At 38.6% G+C, this 21,631-nt stretch overlaps 1 protein-coding gene and 1 non-coding gene across 2 annotated transcripts in view; both read left to right on the forward strand.

Moving 5' to 3' along the window:
• The window catches only part of Stac (SH3 and cysteine rich domain), a 134,772-nt gene that overhangs the window by 60,689 nt on the left and 52,452 nt on the right, over positions 1-21,631 (forward strand). The window lies entirely within an intron of this gene.
• LOC150050070 (U2 spliceosomal RNA) lies at positions 12,682-12,865 on the forward strand. The gene has a single exon (XR_016538793.1). It is a non-coding gene; the product is annotated as a U2 spliceosomal RNA (small nuclear RNA).

Here is a 21,631-nt window from a genome sequence, read left to right on the forward strand (position 1 = left end):
TTATATACTAAGACTATGTTTTGAGTTACAGTCTTCACAGAAAAAAGCACTAAGTCCCAAGTATACAAGGTGGTAAACACCGCAGTTCCATGAGTTTAGCTAATGAAAATGGAACTTTTTGGTGAGTGGGTCCTGTCCGAGCTTCCTGCAGATTTTATAAGTCCCTTAACTCTAGTCTTTATACTATGCTTTGCTTGCTTTGTTTTCACTGAAGCTAGTTGCACATTTTCTCCTTTTACAGTTAGCCTACAAAATTCAAAATTTTGGAGATTGCTACTTTATCTTAGTAATTAACTCTCCCACTGTGTCAGTTCTACCCTGGCCTCGCTCTAATAAAGCTTTTGATCGGGAAATTTTATTTTTTTCTCCCCTGTCTAATCCAAACATTCTCCCAGCCTTTGAAAAAATTATTTTATTGTAAAGGTGATGTATAGAGGGGTAATAGTTACATAAGTACAGTAATGAGAATATTTCTTTACAAATGATGTTACACCCTTGTTTTCTCCCACTTTCCCTAACTCCAGACTCCCTTCCCCAATCAAGTTGTAAAGTTCATTTCCAATATAGTGTCCTGTGAGTATTGCTGTTGCATCAGTCCACACTCTGTCCTTTATCTCACCATTTTGCTATTCCTCTTCCCTTTCCCAAATCAGATAAGCATATATATAAGACTTGGGGTACTAGAATCAAAAACGGTGACAACAAGGGATAAACCAAAAGAAAAAAGAAATACCTTCCCACAGTACATTTAAAACGAACAAAGCAAAACAAAAGCAAAAACAAAAAAAAACCCTCTTTTTCCATATCTTAGAATTCACTTTAGTTAGCATCATTTCATATCATCATATGTACTTAGCTATTGACTTTTGTGATCCTCTTTTAGGACTACCCTAAACACATACTAATTATTACAAGTGAGGGAAAGTATGGAGCCTATGTTTCTTTGGGTCTGGCTTATTTCATTTAATGAGATTTTTTTTTATTTTTTTATGAATGGAGCAGTGCCATTCTTTCTGATGGAAGCATAGAATTCCATTTGTGTACAGAGACCACATTTTCTTGAGCCATTCATCCACTAAGGGGCAGCTGGGTTACTTCAGAGTTTTGGGCTATGGTAAACAATGCTGCAGTGAATGTTGTTGTACTGGTAGCTTTTAGTATGGTCTTGTTTGTGATCATTTGGGTAAATGTGCAGGAGTGGGGCATTTGCTGGATCATAGGGGAGCTCTATGTTTAGTCTTTTGAGGAACCACCATACTACTTTCCAGAGAGATGGAACACGTTTATGCTCCCACCAATGGTGTAATAGTGTTCCCTTTTGACCACATCCTTGCCAGCATCTGTTATTATTAATTTTCTTGATAACGGCTATTCTAACTGGTATGGAGTGGAATCTCAATGTAGTTCTGATTTGCATTTCTTTTTTTTCATATATTTTGTATTGTAATTAATAGAAGGGTTACATGATATTTGCCAGATAGATGGTGCATTAATTCCCATACACTGATACCCTTTCACATGTTTTGGTCCCCATTTCCCTCCCCCCAACCCCACCCCTCATCTTGTTTTCCCCCCTTCCCTATCCAATTTCAAATAACCAAATACAAATATATCCCATATATCAGGTAACAAAGTGAGATACTGTAACAATATGAGATAACCAAGGGACAGCGAAAGAGATGAGAGATAACATAGTACCTTAAGAACAACAATCATTCATATGGTATGGCTTATATTTCTATATCCTGGAGATCCTTTCATTTAGCGTCATACTATATGGCCTTTTGTATCAAGGTTTTGCTCTATTGCATGATTTGCATTTCTTTTATGGCCAAAGATGTTGAGCATTTTTTAATGTGTCTAGGGCCATTCTTATTTCTTCTCTAGAGAAATCTCTTTGTAATTCTTTAGCCCAATTATTAACGTTGTGCTGCTTCTTTGAAGAGTTGTTACTTGTGATTTCCTCGTAAATCAGGAACATGACAAGAATAGCTGCTCTCTCCACTTCTCTTCAATGTAGTATTGGAATTCCTAGCCAGAGAAATAAGGCAAGAGACAAACATAAAAGTGGTCCATATAGGGAACGAAGAAGTAAAAGTCTCCTTCTTTGAAGACAACATGATCTTATTCTTAAAGAACCCTGTAGACTCCTCTCTCAAGTTACTTGAACAGATCCAAAACTTTAACAAAGTAGCCGGGTATAAAATTAACCCACAAATATCAGTAGCTTTTCTGTAAGCCAACAACAAGGAGAGTAAAGCTGAAATCAGGAAATCAATTCCATTTGTAACAACCTGAAAAGAAAAACTAGGAATTAGCTTAACCAATGAGGTAAGTGATCTCTATGATAAAAAAATTAAATCTAAAAAAGGAAATTAAAGCAGATTTAAGAAAGTGAGAAAAAAACCCTCCTATGTTCCTGGAGTGGAAGAATTAAACTATGAAAATGACAATACTGTTGAAAGCTATCTTCGAATTCAATGCAATACCCACCCCATCAATAACCCAACAACATTCTTTAATAAAATAGAAAAAGCAATCTAAAAATTTATGTGGAATAATAGAAGAACTTGAATAGCCAAAAAATACTTAGCAGGAAAAACAGCACTGGAAGAATATCAATATCAAACCTCAAACTTTCTTACAAAGCCATAGTTCTAAAAAATAAAAATAAAAACAAGCTGAGGACCAATGAATAGAACTGAAGACGCAGAAATGATCCCACAGACCTTTGATAAGGGAGTCAAAATCATCAGATGGAAGAAGGGCAGCCTCTTTAATAAATGGTTCTGGCGGAATTGGCTATACACATGTAGAAAAATGAAGTTAATTCTTTATCATCCTGCACCAGCTCCAAATGGATCAAAGATCTCAAAGTAAGAGTAGATACCCAGAAAATATTACAGAAAGGGATAAAGGTTCCACCAGGGCTCTTTAGCAGAAGATGAAACCTCCTAAATAAAGATCTAGAAACAAAACAAATCAAAGAAAGTCTGGATAAATGGGATTGTCTTAAAGTGACAAGCTTCTATATGGCAAAGGACCTGGTTAGCAAGACAAGTAGACAGCTCATAGATTGGGACATCTTCACTGGCTATGCAGACAAGGGCCTCGTGTGAAAAATATACTTAGAGCTCTCCCAGCTTTTTAATTTTTTGCTTTTGACTCCTTGATTGTGATACCTGGTTGTCTTGTATAATCAGCCAGAAGCACTTGCTGTCTATAATTGTTTTCTGTTTAATGTTCAATTGCCATTCAAAGTGCAGTGGGGAAAGCAATGAAGGAGGTACATTGTAGAATTCAATCATGTGGAATCAGTAGATGACAAATGTGACAGCCTGGCCTGCAGAACACAAAAGCGAAGGGCCTTGTGCCCTGTCATATCCCCAACACTAAGCTCATCACTTATGCCATAATAATCGTTCTGTATTGCATTGGGTAAGTGATCAAATGAATAAGCAAATGAAATGTTCAGTCACTGAGAAATATTACTAGTACAATGATGGCTGAGGTTGTTTTGGGTAGGCACAAAATATTCCAAATTAAGAAGTAGAGCTACAGATAACTTAAAACTGGTTTCCACCAGCTGATTACTGGCCCCACCGATATCTCCTGATATCTTGGGACCTACAGACTAATGACATCATAAATTCAAGGAAGGAGAGTGAGAGGGGGCAAAGATTAGAAGTTGTTTAGAAGAGAGAAGTCCACCAATTTAAAGTACACACCCACAGGGCTTCCCTTTCTGACAGAAAAGAACAGGTGAGTTCACTAAGCCCATGGCCCTCCCTTTGGCTTCCAATGCCATCTTCCACAAGCAGATAATCAGACTTGCATGTCTTAATGCCACATCCCGGAGGTAGTACCAGAACTCCAGTTCTGGTACTAATTTGGACAAGCTGGAAAACCAAAGGAGCCATTAAAGTATGGCCAAAACATTGATCATACTTTCAAATATTTTCTTGGGTCTATTTTCCTTAGTTTACTCACATGCTAATGGTAGGAAGGTATGAAAACTGCTCTCAACCCTATCCTTGAACATTTTGTGACTATGAATTTGGATCATGTTGTCAAAGGGTAGCCTTATCACACAGCAATTTTTAGGAAAAGAAAGAATTTCTCAAGTTGTCAGAGACTGCTATTATTGGTGTAAGAAAAAAATCTGGAACTTCCTTTCTGTAAATGGTTTATTTTGCAAGTAACTGGCTGTGGTTTAAATAGTCAAACGTTTTCATTGCTCAAACGATGTTTTAAATGGCTAAAAGAAGTTTAGGTCAGATATGGGGAAGTGCATAAGAAAGATGATCTAAAACTGCAGATCTCAATGTTTGCAACTGTCTTGCTGGCTTAAGTCACAACATGGAAATGATCTTTCAGAAAAGTTTTGTTTTTCTTCTTTCCCTCAAAAGAGATTTGTATTTTAGGGACTTTTAAGAGCAGACCATTAGCAGAAATGAGGGACATACAGGAGGTTATTTTCAGTTCATAAATAATAGTCCAGAGAGGAGAGAATATCTGATCATTTAGAATTATTATCTTTTGTTATTTTTATTGTAATGTATAGGGGGGTTACAGTTACATTTGCCAGGTAGTAGGTGCATTACTTCTCACACATTTATATCCCTTCTCATTTTTTGTCCTCATTTCCTTCCCCCCCACCCCCTCCCAATCATCTTTCCCCCCCTTTCCCTTTCCTATTTCAAATAAACAAATAAATGTATATACAACATGCCAGGTAACAAAGTCAGATACAGTAACAATAGGAGATTAATCAAAGGGTAAAGAAAAGAGAAGAGAAATAGCATAGTGCATTAAAAACAATCACACAGGATAAAGCTCTTGTTTCCATATCCTGAAGACCCTTTCATTTAGCCTCAGCCTAGCTCAGTTCCATGTTATTATATAGTGTTATAGAATGTATACTTTATATATTCTTTTGAGACCTGCTGTGCTTTGTATAGTCTACCCAGGAAAAAAATAGTAAGGAAAGAAGTCAGCCAAGTTAGACTGTAAGTGGAGACTGTGGAATGGACAGATACGAATCAATTATAGAGTTTTCTAAGCTTAATGCTGAAAAGCTCTTTTCTGCTTGTGACACTGCTGATTTCTACCTCCAGCTTGAGATTGGGAGGAAAGCATGATAGACAAATACTGAGAGACTAGATGCCTTTGATCTTTCATTTATTCTAGCTTTCCAAGAATCGGGCACCATCTCCCATGAACACAGGTGACAGAAACTGTTAGGAAACATGTATCTTCCATTCAACTGATGTAATAGGCAATGTTCCACTGACCTATTTTAGAACAGCCCCTTGGTTGTGCAGCCATAGTACACATGACATCATAAAATGACAGAACTGGGCGAGTAGTACAAAGCAGAGTTATCTTATAACAATGGGTAGAGTTGGGATAGATGAGGGAGAATGGTAAAGGGGGTCACATTGATCCAGATGCATGGTACTCACAAACCAACATGGTGAATTGAAACACCTTTGTACAACTAAGTAAGGATATTTTAAAAAGTGTTCTTAATTAAGGAAGTTGGAGAAAGAAAGAAAGAAAGAAAGAAAGAAAGAAAGAAAGAAAGAAAGAGGGAGGGAGAGAAAGAAGAGAAGGGGGGAAGGAGAAAAGGAAGGAAGGAAGGAAGGAAGGAAGGAAGGAAGGAGGGATGGAGGGAAGGAGGGAGGGAGGGAAGAAGGAAGGAAGGAAGGAAGGAAGGAAGGAAGGAAGGAAGGAAGGAAGGAAGAAGGAAGGAAGGAGGAAGGAAGGAAGGAAGGAAGGAAGGAAGGAAGGAAGGAAGGAAGGAAGGAAGGAAGGAAGGAAGGAAGGAACCATTTCAGGGGGAGAGGAGGCTTGCAGCACCAGACCAGGAATATTTGTGTGAGGTTTGTCCATGAGTAGGGACATAGCCTGGATGTTTGGAAGTGGCTACATTGTAATTCAACCCTATTAAGAGCAGAAGACAGCAGAAAGAAAAGAAACGCATGGCTAAAACCCTTTGAGGTGTTTTCTTCATAGCTTATTAAACACTGACTAGCTCAAGTGGTAGAACATTTGCCAAACATGAGTCCCTGAATTCAGTCCTCAATACTGCCAAAAAAGAAAAGGAGAGGGCTGGGAATTTGGCCTCATGGTAGAGTGCTTGCCTAGCATGCACAAAGACCCGGAATCTATTCCTCAGTATCACAAACATAGAAAAATCTGGTAGTGGTGTTGTAGCCCTAGTGGCAGACCACTGGCCTTGAGAAAGCCTAAGGACAGTGCTCAGACCCTGAGTTCAAGCCTCAGGGCTGGCAATAAAAGAAATAAAAAGAACCTACCTGATAGGTAAATACAAACATAGAAGCACTAGTTACATCCGGTACTCTGCCACTCTCCTGCTTTCTTACCCTGCTCCAGCCACAGAGTCATGTCTGCTTCCTCAGGCTGACAGTTTTCCAGGTCTAAATCTTGCAAGTCACCTGTCTTGTCCTCTAAACTCTCCTGCTAAAATCCCATGGTCCTTGTCCCCACCCCTGACACACACTGTCAGACTTGCTTCCGTGGCTTCACTGTCACCACTCCCTCCCTCTCTTTCCTTTCCCACCTTGGTTCAGTCCATCTCACATCAGCTGTTTTGAGAAAGTCCTAAATTGTGTGGTTTCTATCCATTCCTGTCTCCTCCAGCTACTGCTGATAAATCTCTTCTGGAAGCAGGTTCACATCACATTACTATCATGCTCAAGAATGCTCACACAACTTTATTGCCTAAAGAATTTCACTCCATTTTCTTGATCCATGTGTTCATTGAGGAAAATCTCGGTTGATTCCATACCCTAGCTCTGGTGAATCATGCTGCAGCGAACGTGATTATGCTAGTGGCTTTACTGTATCCTAATTTATAATCTTGTGGATAAATTCTCAAGAGTAGAATTGCTGGATCATAGGGTAAGTCTATGTTTATGTTTTGAGGAACCTCTATACTGCTTTTCAGAGCTGTTGAACAAGTTTACATTCCCACCAACAGTACAGTAGGGTTCTCTTGTGGCTACATCCTCCCAGCATTCATTATCATTTGCTTTTCTGATAATGGCCATTCCAACTGGAGTAAGGTGAAATCTCAGTGCTGTTTTGACTTACATTTCCTCTATGCCAGAGATGCTGAGCAATTCTTCATGTATCAAATGGCCAATTTTACTTCTGAGAAGACAGTCTTTAGCTCATTAGCCTATTTATTAATCAGGTTAGTGGTCTTTTGTGGGTTTAATTTGATTTATCTATAAGAAAAAATGGTAGTGTAAAGAAGTGGAAAGACTTGAGAACAAATACGTTAAGTGAAATAAATCAGACTCAGAGAAGTAAAGGATGCATGTTTTCCTTATATAGGGAAGCTATATTGAGCTCATAAACTCATAAGTAAATATGTTGAGTGATATGCAAATCTAAACAAATATATTAACTGAAATATGATAGATTCAAGGAAGAATCCAAATAGTGTAATTACTTAGAAAGGCAAGATCAAAGTTCAACAAAATACGCTTCAGGAAATGGATACTTAAAAGTTGAAGGGGACTGGGGTAAACAAGTGAAGAGGAGAAAAGGGGGAGAATGAAGACAAAAATTCAATGTATATCCTAGAAAATTAAGAAGAGTGAGGGATGACTAGCACAACGATGTTCATTGCAGCACTATTTACTATAGCGAAGATATGGAACCAACCCAGATGCCCCTCAGTTGATGAGTGGATCAACAAGAGGTGGTATTTATACACAGTGGAATTCTATGCTGCTGTCAGAAAGAACAACATCATTTGTAAGGAAATGGAAAGACTTGGAAAAAAAATCATATTAAGGAAGTAAGCCAGACTCAAAGGAACATAGGCTCAATGGTTTCCCTCATTTGTCATAATCAGTAGAAACCTTGGACTCTCCTAGCAGTGGTTTACAATAGGGCAAAACCTAGATACATAAGGCCATATAGGATGAGGCTAAATGAAGGGACCTCCAGGATGTGGAAATGAGAGCCATATAATGTGTGATTGTTGTTCTTAATGTACTATGTCATTTCTTTTTTGTTGTCCCTTGGTTATCTCATAGTTACAGTATCTTATCTTGTTATCTGATATATTATATATGTTTATTTGTTTATCTGAACTAGGATAAGGAAGGGGGGAAAACAAGATGAGGGGAGGGAGTGGGGGGAGGGAAATGGGAACAAAAGCATGAGAAGGTTTAGCAATATTTGTTAAGTAATGCACCTTCCATGTAGTGAATATAATGTGACCCTTCTATTAATTACAATAAAAATATATTTAAGAAAAGAAGAGTGAGAGATGGTATGGAGTTGGGAGAGGTAGATGTATGAAAATATTGAAAGGGCTGGCATGTATTAAGATGCATTGTATTCATAAACTGTTGTGTTCATAACCCGCTTTGTTGAATGTCATCTACTTTGTAAAAACTATATTTAAAGATGTGTGACATCCTCAATCCAAAACCTCCAGTAACTAGCATCAGATTATACAATAGGAAACTGCTGTCCACTATCCTGACAGTAATCACCAATGCTACTGGTGAATTTGTCACAAACTCAAAGTACAGACATGTGTCAACAGGTCTGGGGAAAAGCAGAAGGGCAAAGAATTGGGGATAAATAGGTTAAGTGATTTTGAAGAATGGACTTACCTTCTCCCAGTCTCAGTGTCTTTAAAATGTGATTAGAAAACTGGAGATATAGCTCAAGTGGTATAGCAAACCAAGCAAGAACAAGGTCCTGAATTCAAACCCTAGTACCAACAGAGAGACAGAGAGAGAGAAAAGGAGGGAAAGAAACAGTAAGAGAGAAAGAGAGAGGCAATATCATTACTCCATTGTAGAATTCACTGGCAATTAAAAGGATGATCTGGAATGACTTTGTAAGCTGAAATTTTTTTTAAAAAAACTGTTCATGATGGTTAAAGATGTATGTACAAGAAAGAAGTGGTTGTTAATCATGGGCTAAATTCTTCAAAAACTGGGAATTGAGAGAAGGGATCAGCATACTATTTGCAGATCTGGACAGTTGTTCTTCTTTGAGCTAGAAAAACAATTCATCAGGGTACAAATTTAATTGTGCACACTGCAGATTCTAGGAAAGAAGAGAAGAAAGCAAAGTAGCAGAGCATGTTAATACAAGGATCAGAAGGGTCAAGGCCAGATGGTCCCCAGATGGTCATGAGAAAGTAATCATTCAGAAGGATACCACCTCCTAACTTGATGACCCAAAGGACAAAGGCTAAGGCCTTCAAATACACAAGAGACCCTACTCCAACCCAACTCCTTTTGCTATTTTTAAAGCCAAGTGTGGGTGAGAGGTGGGGGAAATAAGAGAGTTTTTCCACTAGTAGTCAGGAACCAAAATAGGAAAGATCAACAGAGGCATTTATAAACAAAGAATGCCATTGATTTTTTTAAGCCAGAATGGGGTTGGAAAAAAATATAGTACAACAAGGAGGGGAGAATGTAGGTAGGGGAAGATGGACCTAGGGGTGCCTCCATTTTTATGAGCACTATCTGTTTCCTTGATGGCATTACAGAAGTGGCTGGTCAATTACCATATTATTGAATTTCCTGGAAATTTGGAAACTAGCATGTTGGTTGAACTCAGAGTAGGGGAAATATGGCATGGGTTATTTTTAATTGAAATCCCATGACTAGAGGGCAACTGTGATGGAAAATATGTTCCCTTTCTTCTTCTTCTTTAATGGGGTGATGTCTGCAGTGGAGGGACATTCGAGAATGCAGCACACCAACTTCAAAGCTCAAGTGTTCTGCAACCCATGACAATGTGAGAATAGTAATGAGCAATTTGTGATCCTTCTGGTAGGGTGAAGAGAAGGTCATTGCAAGCATGGTTTCGCTACATAGATGCTTAATGTCACAGCTTGGAGGGACCAAAAGACTATTAGACAAGGAGGCAATGGACTAGTAGTCCACTAATAGTATACTAGTATTTCTAGTACTTTGCTTCTCAGAGCCTCCGTTTCTTTATCTGTAAAATGGAAGGACTGCTAGGTCTGAGAAGGTAAATTAAATTGCATACTGATTGATTGGTTGACTCCCCAGAGACTCTGTGAGGAAAAACCATAGTCATTAACAGTTTTTATATCCCCAAGATAAAGGACTTTGACACACATGCTACACTTTTGCTATGTCTAGGCTATACTGACTTCCAAGGCAGGCCTTCTCAAAGTTAGATGGTACATACAAATTACATGGAAGTTGTAGTCATATTAAAATCTCTGTCCTACTTAGCCAGTCTGGAGTAAGTCCTCAGACTCTGCATCCTAACAGAATCTCATTTGCTGGTAATGCTGGCCTACCAGGTGCACTTTGCATTACAAAGACTTCATTCACAGTGTCTGGGAGTTGGAAGGTTTTAGGATCATCTTCCCTAAAATATCTATGACACTAACACTTAGCAAGTCATGTTATATAGAATTCCTCTGGTATTAAAGAGAGGAAACAAGTACTGAAAGAATTGAGAGGGTTCTAACTTTGCTTTGATTGCACCAACTAGCTTCTGCAAGTGTTCATAGTACAAGTGTGTAGAGGCCAGCAATGCTGCTAAATATGCATAGGACAGACACACATACAACAGAGAACTATCAATCCTCAATCCTCCATTGTCAGTGGCACAGAGGTTGAGACACCCCTCTCAGGTCGCTTGAAATTTTGAAAAAAAAAAAGAAAAATACATTCTTTGAAGCCAATGAAGCATTATGATGTCTCCTTTACCTTTTAAAAGAAGACTATTGCTTTTAGCTAACAGAAAAGTAAGTGAACTAGAACAGCTGTGGAAGTCTGCAGTTGAATATGATACTACAATATACTACCTGTCTTTAAGGATAAGATTTCAGGAAGGAATTGAAGGGCTCACTAGTCTGGAATGAACACACACACACACACACACACACACACACACACACACACACACACACACACACACGAGTGCATGCTGAATGGGAGGAAGGCTGCACCCTGTGAATTATGTCATGATTCCTACCAAGGGCCATGAATGAATGGAGACACAGGTGACTGCCATTGGTTTGCCTAAGCTTCTAGAGTCCTATTTCAACCATTCTCAACAATGAGGACTCCAAAACTAAACTTATCACAATGTTTCTACTCTTTTCACTCTGATACCGTTATAATTCTTCAAAAAGAAGAACACTTCTGCCAGGCACCGGTGGCTCACGCCTATAATCCTAGCTACTCAGGAGGCTGAAGTCTGAGGATCGTGGTTCTAAGGCAGTACAGGCAAAGTCCATAAAACTCTTACCTCCAGTAACAAACTCAGAAAAAGCCAGAAGTGGTGCTGTGGCTCAAGTGGTACAATGCTAGTTGTGAGCACAAAGAGGCTCAGGCCACTTTGTGAAGTCAGTGCTCAGGCCCTGAGTTCAAGCCCCAGGACTGGCAAAAAAAAAAAGGAATAGGAGGAGGAGGGAGCAAAGGAGGAAGATGAAGAAGAGGAGGAGGAGGAAAAGGGGAAGGGGGGAGAGGAGGAAGATGAAGAAGAGGAAGAGGAGGAAAAGGAGGGGGAGGGAGAAGAAGAAGAAGGAGGAGGAGGAGGAGGAGGAGGAGGAGGAGGAGGAGGAGGAGGAGAAGGAGGAGAAGGAGAAGGAGAAGGAGAAGGAGAAGGAGAAGGAAGAAAAAGAAGAAGAAGAAGAAGAAGAAGAAGAAGAAGAAGAAGAAGAAGAAGAAGAGGAGGAGGAGGAGGAGGAGGAGGAGGAGGAGGAGGAGGAGGAGGAGAAGAAGAAGAAGAAGAAGAAGAAGAAGAAGAAGAAGAAGAAGAAGAAGAAGAAGAAGAAGAAGAAGAAGAGGAAGTCCTTTCAAAAATATGTACCGTTTTGTAGCTAATTACAAAAAGAAAATATGCTCACTATAGAAAATAAGCAATTACAAATAAGCAAAAACAAGCCCTAGAAAGTATTTCTGATTCTACCACCCACATTTAGTAACATCTGTCCAGTGGCTGACTCCTGTAATCTCACTAGGCAGGAGGCTGAGATCTGAAGATCACACTTCAGAACAAGCCTGGGCAGGAAAGTCCATGAGACTCTTATTTCCAATTAATTACGAGAGGTGGAGCTGTGACTCAGAATGAGAATGCTACTCTTGAGCACAAAAGTTCAGTGATAGTGTGTAGGCCCTGAGTTCAAGCCCCACGGCCAGCCATAGAAAGATGTATTAGTAATATCTTACAGTGCCCTGCCAGGCTTTTACATGCAAGTATATGCCTGTTTTTGAATGTGTTTTGTAAACAGTCTGGGTTTCTTCTTTACTATGACACTAACATTGAAAATCATGTTGAAGTACCATGTCAATCATAATTAATTTTGAAATTATCTCCAAAGCTAAAAAAAGGACTTTGTTTATGGATGTACCAGACTTTCAATAACTGATGCCAGTTTTGTGATATTTTAATACTTTCCATTTTTCAGTGTTATTGGCCAAGCTGAAGTAAGCATTTTTGTAGTTAAATCATTACGATTACAATTATTACAATCATTACAATTATAATTATTACAATAATTACAATGATAATTCTTTTTTCATTTTTAGGATATATAACACCTAATTTTTTTCACTTTTTTATTGTAATTAATAGAAAGGTTACATTATATTCACCAGATAGAAGGTGCATAACTTCACAAACATTGATATCGCTTCTCGGCCTTTTGGCTAAAATCAAGTGTAGTATCTGTTCTTATCAGTTTAACACCTAAATTTTTTCAAACTTCATATTTCTATGACAATTTTTTCCAACTTTTGTTGTAATGTATGGAGGGGTTACAGTTATATTCACCGGGAAGTAGGTGCATTACTTCTCACACATTGATACCCCTTTCTCATGTTTTTGTCCCCATTGCCCTCCTCCCACCCTCTCCCAATCATCTTGTTTTCCCCCTTCTCTTTCCTATTTCAAATAAACAAATAAACATATATACAATATGCCAGGTAACAAAGTCAGATACTGTACCAATATGAGATCAACTAAAGGGCAATAAAAGAGAAGAGAAATAACATAGTACATTAAGAACAACAATCACACGATTTTCTTAAGGCCTCATTCTGAAATTGATATTGCTGCACTGATAGATTAATGTATGTGCTAAAGATGCAATCTCATGTGTGGAGGGCTTGGTTAATAGGAGGCAGGTGAACCTGTGGGAGATAGGTCTTATGGGAGGTCCTGAAGTCATGAGAGGCATGTCCATGAGAAAGACTGTGGGAAACTTTGTCCCATCCTCTTCCCCTCTTTTCTTTCTGATCTTGAAGCAAGCAATTTTCTCTCTCCCTGATATTTCGCCTTGTCAGAGACACAAAGTGATAGGCTGGAGCTCCCCATATCCACCGGGAGCTAGAACTCTCAGAATACTGAGTCCAAATAAACCTTTGATCTTGGAAAGTTATTTATCTCTGCCATTCTGTGACAGTAAAAGGGAGCTGGCTAATAAAGTACATAAGGTATCTGATGTTTACAACAAATCCTGGCAACAAAGATGATACCTGTCCCCAAACTTATCTGACAACAGGGATGCCATTTTCCTCTCCTGAGATCAGAGGGTGAGTGATTATTACGCCACACGCAGTCAAGGATGAGTTCTGAATTTCTTGAATCTTTGTATATTTGAGGGAAAAGAAATGCTTATTGCATATTTTTCCTGGTTCTTTAATTACTAAATCTGCTCTTCATTAGATGCCTAACTCTCAACTCAGTTTCTTTCCTTTTTTAATTTTTATTTTTCCACTGGTATTATAAAAAATGATATACAGAAGGATTACAGTTACATAAGTCAGGAAACCGTACATTTCTTTTTTGGACAATGTCCAAAAAAAGACCCCTTTCCTGGCTCTCAGTTTCTTTCATAATGATCTGATCAGATCCTTGGACACTACTGCATGTATTTTGACTTATTGAACTTTTATCATTATATCTTTGTATCAGTCATGGCGTTTGAACTTAGATCCTGTGTGCTGTCTCTGAGCCCTTTTTGCTCAAGGTTAGTACACTACCACTTTGAGCCATAGTACCATGTCCTATTGTTAAGTTTTTTAAATGACTATGTACTAACCTTAGCTGTGTAAGGCAATCATTTCTCCCATTCATTTGCCTTTCGGTTTTGCAAAATGACTATATGTTTATGTAATCAAATTGATATTTCCATATGTTCCTTTATCTCATAAAGTTGTGCTTAGGAAGAATTTCTCTAGTTAAAACTAATAAGCTAGTATGTACATTTTCTTTTTTATTGACTAGTTGTCCAAAGACATAAAATACGAGTACAATGCATGTTTTTCAACTTTAATTTGAAAAACTTTACCCTCCAATTATTTTATTCCAGAATATGCTTTGAATTAAGCATCTGGTGGTTAACAAAATAATTAATTGGGTAACACCAATACTTGCTTATCGATTCCTTCTTTCTTTGCCAACTTAAGAAGTTGCTTTTATCAAACACTAAATTCCCAAAGAAACTTTATTTTAGACACTAAACTCTCTTTGCTGGTTGTCATTTGTTCAAGCATTAGTAGTGTTCAAATTTAATAGATTATTTTCTTTTTCAGAAAGAGTTTGTGATTCTCAGGCATATACTGTTCGAGGTTGATTTGGGGATCATTTTGTGAAAGATTCCACCCAAATCTCACTGAGATTTTGACCTAAATTGTGATAAGTTTGCAAAAATATTAGTAGAAAATTATCGTACCTTCAATATAAATACTTGCCTTTTTCATTGAACAAGAAGCCTGAGTATTACTAATTCAAGCATCTTTGTTTCATTTTTAACTTAGATAGGAATTTATTTGATAAATATTCATGTAGTTGTTTGTTTACCTGAACCAGGTTCTATCTTAAGCACTTTGGATGCATCAGTGAACAAATAAAACAAAGATATTTGCTCTCACAGAGTTGGTATTTTATTTATGGAGACAAAGGATAGATAGAAAGAAAAGTGACAGAAAGTGAGATAACAGATAGCTAGGTAGGTAGGTAGGTGGGTGAGTGGGTGGATAGGTAGGCAGACAGACAGATATACATAAATACATAGATATTGAGTCCCTTGGGTGATCAGTGCACAGGAAAGAAGGGAAATGTAAAACAAAGTGAGAAAGATCAAGAGTGCAGAGGCATAAAACAAGTTGCAACATCTCCTCAAGTATTCAGATTAAGCACTTTTGAGAAGACATGATCCAAGTTAAATTTGCAAAAGATGAGGGAACACAGGGAAGCAATACTCAAGTAGCTGGACCTCAAAGCAACCGTGCAGTTTTGTGTCTGGAGTCACAGAGGTAATGGGAGGGGAGCTGAAGCAGAGAGACAAAGAGACCCAGAGCAGAGGCTTCAGAGATCCTGCATAACTCTGTAGGACTTGTAAAGACTTTAGGGGTTTTGTTTTTTTGTTTGGTTTGTTCCTTGTGAGAGATTTTTTGTTTGTATGTTTACTTGCCTTTGTTCGATGAAGTCACTGCTGGGCTTTCATCTAGCTATATTTGCAAAAGATTTAGAACTTAGGCATTTGCATTCCTAAAATGGATGTGCATTTTCCCTTCTTTCCTTTGGAAATTTTGGGCTTCCTTTTCTGGGCGGCTTTATCAAAGTAACTAATAAGCTTTCTGTTGTTTTGTGTGATTAACAATGAAGGAGTTATTTTTTCATGAGCTGATTTATGTTTAATGTCAGGGGATCTTTTTGGAAGAAAATGTATTTTCAAGCAATGTTTCCTTCAATTTCATCTTCAGGTTGTTAAAATCTTTCTGTATTCCTTGCACTTTGTAGATGTGGGGGACAAGGGTAGGCTTGAACTCTGGCCCTGGATGTTGTCTCTTAGCTCTTTCCTCTGAAGACTGGTGGCCTACTGGTTGAGCCACAACTTCACTTCCAGTTTTTATTATTGGAGATAAGCGTTTCATAGATTTTTTTCTGTCCAGGTTAACTTTGAACCAGGATCCTCAGATCTCAGCCTCCTAGCTAACTAGGATAATAGGCATGAGCCACCACCGCCCAGCTTCCTTATAGTCTTGAAGAGAAGAAACTGAAAAGGCTTTGACTCCATGCTCTAAAATCTATGAAGTTTCTGAATTATCAAAAATCTCTCATTTTAAAAGCTACCAGAGGGCCGGCAGTTTAGCCTAGTGGTAAAGTGCTTGCCTAGCATGCAAAAAGACCCAGGTTCGATTCCTCGGTTCCACATACATAGAAAAAAGCCGGAAGTGGTGCTGAGGCTCAAGTGGTAGAGCTCTAGCCTTGAGAAAGTCCAAGGACAGTGCTCAGACCCTGAGCTCAAGCCTAGGACTGGCTATCAGAAATGACTGCCTGAGAAAGATTTCTTCACCATGCCTAAGCATGGCTGATTTTTGAAGGGACACACCATGACCCAAATAGTTGCGTTAGTGCAAGAATGATATACTCATTGCCTAGTTTTGTTTTTTCATTATTCCAGATTTTCAGCATACCCAAAATTTAGGATATTTGGGAGGAACATTGAAGGTTAATTACTGTGTTTGGGAAAGGGGAAAAAGAAAGGAAGTTCTAATATTGGTACCTGGTGTTAGAAAAACACATCCAAGTCATCTGAACATGAAGCAGACTTGGAGAAGGTAGAATCTAATTCATCTCCCCTAAAAAGTATGAAATTACAATAGCTCTCCTCTCTTCAGGCAAGCAAACATCATGGAAACTTACCTTTTCTGAGAGAAAAGAAAATAGTCAAGAGTCATTTTGAGGATAGAAAATCCACAAGGTGGGCCAGGAGTTTGGCCTACTGGTTAAAGTGCTTGCCTAGCATGCACAAAGACCTGGGTTCGATTCCTTGGTACCACATACATAGAAAAAAGCCAGAAGTGGTGCTGAGCCTCAAGTGGTAGAGCTCTAGCCTTGAGAAAGTCCAAGGACAGTGCTCAGGCCCTGAACTCAAGCTCAGGACTGGCAAAAAAAAAAGAAAAAAGAAAATCCACAAGGTTTAAAATATCAGACAAATGTAAAGTATACATACAGTGGAGGCCAGTCTTCATTATCAGGAAACCTGGACCCTATTTCAAACTTTTAGATTGGAAGAAGTCAAAGATTTTAGTCTCACTCAGACATCAGCAAGATTCTTTTGGGGGGGCTTTAAATATTTTTATTAAAGAATTTATTAACATTATTTTTTTCATATATTTATTATTGTAATTAATAGAAGGGTTACATGATATTTGCCAGATAGATGGTGCATTAATTCCCATACATTGATACCCTTTCACATGTCTTGGTCCCCATTTCCCTCCCCCCCACCCCCACCCCTCATCTTGTTTTCCCCCCTTCCCTATCCAATTTCAAATAACCAAATACAAATATATCCGATATATCAGGTAACTAAGTGAGATACTGTAACAATATGAGATAACCAAGGGACAGCAAAAGAGATGAGAGATAACATAGTAGCTTAAGAACAACAATCATTCATTATATGGCTTATGTTTCTATATCCTAGAGATCCTTTCATTTAGCGTCATACTATATGGCCTTTTGTATCAAGGTTTTTCTCTATTGCAAATCTCTGCTAGGAAATCCCAAGGTTTCTACTGATTATGACAAATGAGGGAAACCATTGAGCCTGAGTTCCTTTGAGTCTGGCTTACTTCACTTAACATGATTTTTTCTAAGTCTTTCCATTTCCTAACAAATGGGGCAATGTCATTCTTTCTGACAGCAGCATAGAATTCCATTGTGTACAAATACCACAACTTGTTGATCCATTCATCATCTGAGGGACATCTAGGTTGGTTCCATAGCTTTGCTATGGTAAATAGTGCTGCAAGGAACATTGCTGTGCTGGTGGATTTAGTATGTCCTTGTTTCTGGATGATTGGGTAAATGCCAAGTAGTGGAATTGCTGGGTCATAGAGGAGCTCTATAACATTAATTTTTATATCACATTTCAAATGTCATATTTAACAAACATGTATTCAAGAAAGGAATCTCTATTTTTAAAGAAAAGATTTTTTTAAAAACCCACAAGGTATAGCCCAAGGAAATTTTTCAACACTTAAATTCCACTTGTATGTCTTCAAAATAACAGGCACTAAAATAAGTGGATGCTCAAACACATTCTTAGCAGTTCAGTTCACAATGGATAGAAAAAAGAAACATCATTTGTAGAGCATGGAGGATTGGATGGTCACAAAACTCTACCCAATGAAATCTTACGTAGGCATTAAATGGAATAATGCTGACACATGTTGAAGTATCAGTGAATCCTAACAATATCAAATTCTGTATAATTCCACTTATGTGAAATATTCAGAGTAGAAATATGCACAGAAATAGATCAAACCTATAACAAGTGATTGTTGTCCTTAATGTACTATGATATCTCTCATCTCTTTTGCTGCCCCATATTGTTCTAGTATTTCACCTTGTTATCTGATATATTGTTTATATGCATATTTGGTTATTTGAAATCGGATAGGAAAGGGTGGAAACCAAGATGAGGGGTGGGGTAGGGGGAGGGAAATGGGGACCAAGACATGAAAAAGGGTATCAATGTTTGTGAAGTAATGCACCTTCTATCTGGTGAATATAATGTAACCCTTCTATTAATTACAATAAAAAATATATGAAAAAAAAGAAATAGATCAAACCCTGGTTGACAGAGGCTAGGAGTAGAGAAAAAAAGACAGACCAATTGCTCATGTGTCCCAACTTTGATTGATAGATGATAAAAATATTTTGGAGATGTGTGGAATAACATGGTGAATGGACTAAATGCATTGAAATGTTTGTTTTTAAGTGCTATACTTTATAGTATGTAAATTTTGCTTTAATTTTAAAAACTAGGGTGGGAAGAATTATTACTCATAAATCAAAGCATAACCCATCACATGTTATTATTATACAGCTCATGAACCAAGAAAGGCCTTTGTAATTTTTTTTTGCCAGTCATGGGCCTTGAACTCAGGGTCTGAACACTGTCCTTAGGCTTTTTCAAGGCTGATGCTCTACCACTTGAGCCATAGCACCACTTCTGGCTTTTTTCTATGTCTGTAATATCGAGGAATTGAATCCAGGTCTTGATGCAGGCTAGATAAGCACTCTACCACTAGGCCAAACTCCCAGCCCCGGGCCTTTGTAATTTTTAATGGTTGGAAAAATATTCAAAGTAATATAATATTCATGATGCATGCATGATATTCCAATTTCTTTGTCTATAAGTAAAGTTTTATGGATGCATAGCCATGCCTGTTTCTCTATTTATTGCTTCTTACTGATTAGTTATCAAAGTGACCTGACTTGAATAATTGCAACAGAAACCACCCAGCCTAAAATATTTAAAGGCTCCTCTGGTCTAACTTCCCTGAAGTTTTTTGTTTGGTTCTTTTTCATAAAGATACAAAACAGGGGCCCAGAGCATGTGCTTGCCTAGCATGCACGAAGCCCTGGGTTCTATTCCTTAGTACCACATACACAGAAAAGCCTGAAGTGGTGCTGTGGCTCAAGCAGTAGAGAACTAGCCTTGAGAAATACCAAGGACAGTGCCTAGGCCCTGAGTCCAAGCCCAAGGACTGGCAAAGAAGAACGATGCAAAACAATAAAATAAAACCTCAGATGCCCATCACCAGTGATTCAGGCCCATAACCATATCTACTCAGTAGGTTGAGACTCTTCAAACAAAGCCAGCCCAGGCAGACAAATCCTGGAAACACTTGGCTCAAATTAGCCAACAAAAGCCTAAAATTGGAGTTGAGGTTAAAATGGTAGAGCACCAACTGTGAACAAAAGTCCCATGCTAGAGTGGAAGGGCCACAGTTTAAGCCCCAGTGCAGGCATTGGAAAGCAGATGTGTACACACACACACACACACACACACACACAGCAAAGCTTGAATTTGCTGTTGAAGGTTTTTATTCTGATGAGCTCTTTCCCCAGATGTTGCATCTTCTTAGAATAAATGTTTTTGAATGAATTTGAGAGCTATGAAATAGATAGCTAATAGAAAAAATATTATAGGGGCCGGGAGTTTGGCCTAGTGGTTAAAGTGCTTGCCTAGCATGCATGAAGACCCGGGTTCGATTCCTCGCTACCACATACATAGAAAAAAGCCGGAAGTGGTGCTGAGGCTCAAGTGGTAGAGCTCTAGCCTTGAGAAAGTCCAAGGACAGTGCTCAGGCCCTGAGCTCAAGCCCAGGACTGGCAAAAAAAAAATTATAGCAATCGTTTCCTCCTGATAGCTACATTCCTCATTTTATCTGCCCCCCAACCACATCTTTAAAATACCACATTCAATGATACTGTGCCTCTCTTCTACTCTGAATATCATTAAGGTATCACTGATGAGGTTTTTGTGAGGGAAAGGATTCGGCATGTTCAGGTTAGACTTGGAGAATCTAAACCTCAAGGAAAGTAGATGAATAGGGACAGGACACAGCCATAAAATTCAACGCATATCCTACAAAATGAAGGAAAGTAAGGGAAAGGAATGGATTGGAGGGATAGGGGAGGATGTTTGAAGGGGCGACATTGATCAAGATGCATTGTATTCCTAAACCACTTGAAAAGTTCAAAAACAGCGTGAAAGTCATGGCCTTGGGGAAAGTCCCTGCTTAGAGTTTCAGGAGATTCATCTCAGGACAGCTTAGTCTTGTAATCTTGCATGAGAAAGAGAGATCAAGTGTCTTTATTCATACTCTCAGAGCATGCCATAGATCTGACTTTTTCCACTCTGCCTCACTGTCTTCGTAAATTGCATGCATATACACTTGCCCAAATATTTAGATATAAACATCCAAACATAACATACATAGCAGTTGTAATTATCTGTTAAATGGCTTACCTACCTTTGAACTTTTGTGTTCTTGCGTTTACAATTCTTCATCCAGGTTGTACTATTCCTTTCAGAAATTGGCCAAGATGAAAATGTTGTTTTATTGATGGAAGAAAGATTAATCTTTGATATGATTTTTTAATAAAAAAGAAGGCTCTAAACAGATGTATAAAAGAAATGGAGGGACTGGGAGTTTGGCCTAGTGGTAGAGTGCTTGCACAGTATGCACGAAGACCCGGATTCAATTCCTTGGCACCACATACATAGAAAAAAGCCAGAAATGGTGCTGAGGCTCAAGTGGTAGAGCTCTAGCCTTGAGAAAGTCCAAGGACAGTGCTCAGGCCCTGAACTCAAGCCCAGTACTGGCAAAAAAGAGTCTCGCGGACATCTGTGCCCAGGCTGGCTTTGAACTGCCATTCTCAGATCTCAACCTCCTGAGTAGCTGGGATCATAGGTTTGAGCCACCAGCGCCATGCCCCAGTAAACTTTCCTGTGACTTCTCCAGCACCATTCTCATTGCACATACATATATACTTGAATTTGTATTTTGTTGTTGCCAGATACAATCATACTTGAGGGGGTTATAAATGTCCTTCTGTTCTTAACTAATCTGTTTCAGTGTAAAAAGGGCAAACAGATCAAGGTTGAGATCTGCTCATGTGTGGAATACTGAAAGAAAGCAGGCAGGCAGGCAGAGAGGCAGGCAGGTAGGTATAGAAGGAAAACAGCTGAACTTGAGAACTATGTAAACCTGAACCCTACTCTTTTCTCTTTCCTCGCTAGCTTCATGTCTTAAGACATCTTCACTAT

Source organism: Megascapheus bottae, chromosome 18 (genome assembly GCF_031878675.1).
Source record: "Megascapheus bottae isolate mThoBot1 chromosome 18, mThoBot2.hap1, whole genome shotgun sequence".
In the NCBI taxonomy this organism is placed as follows: domain Eukaryota; kingdom Metazoa; phylum Chordata; class Mammalia; order Rodentia; family Geomyidae; genus Megascapheus; species Megascapheus bottae.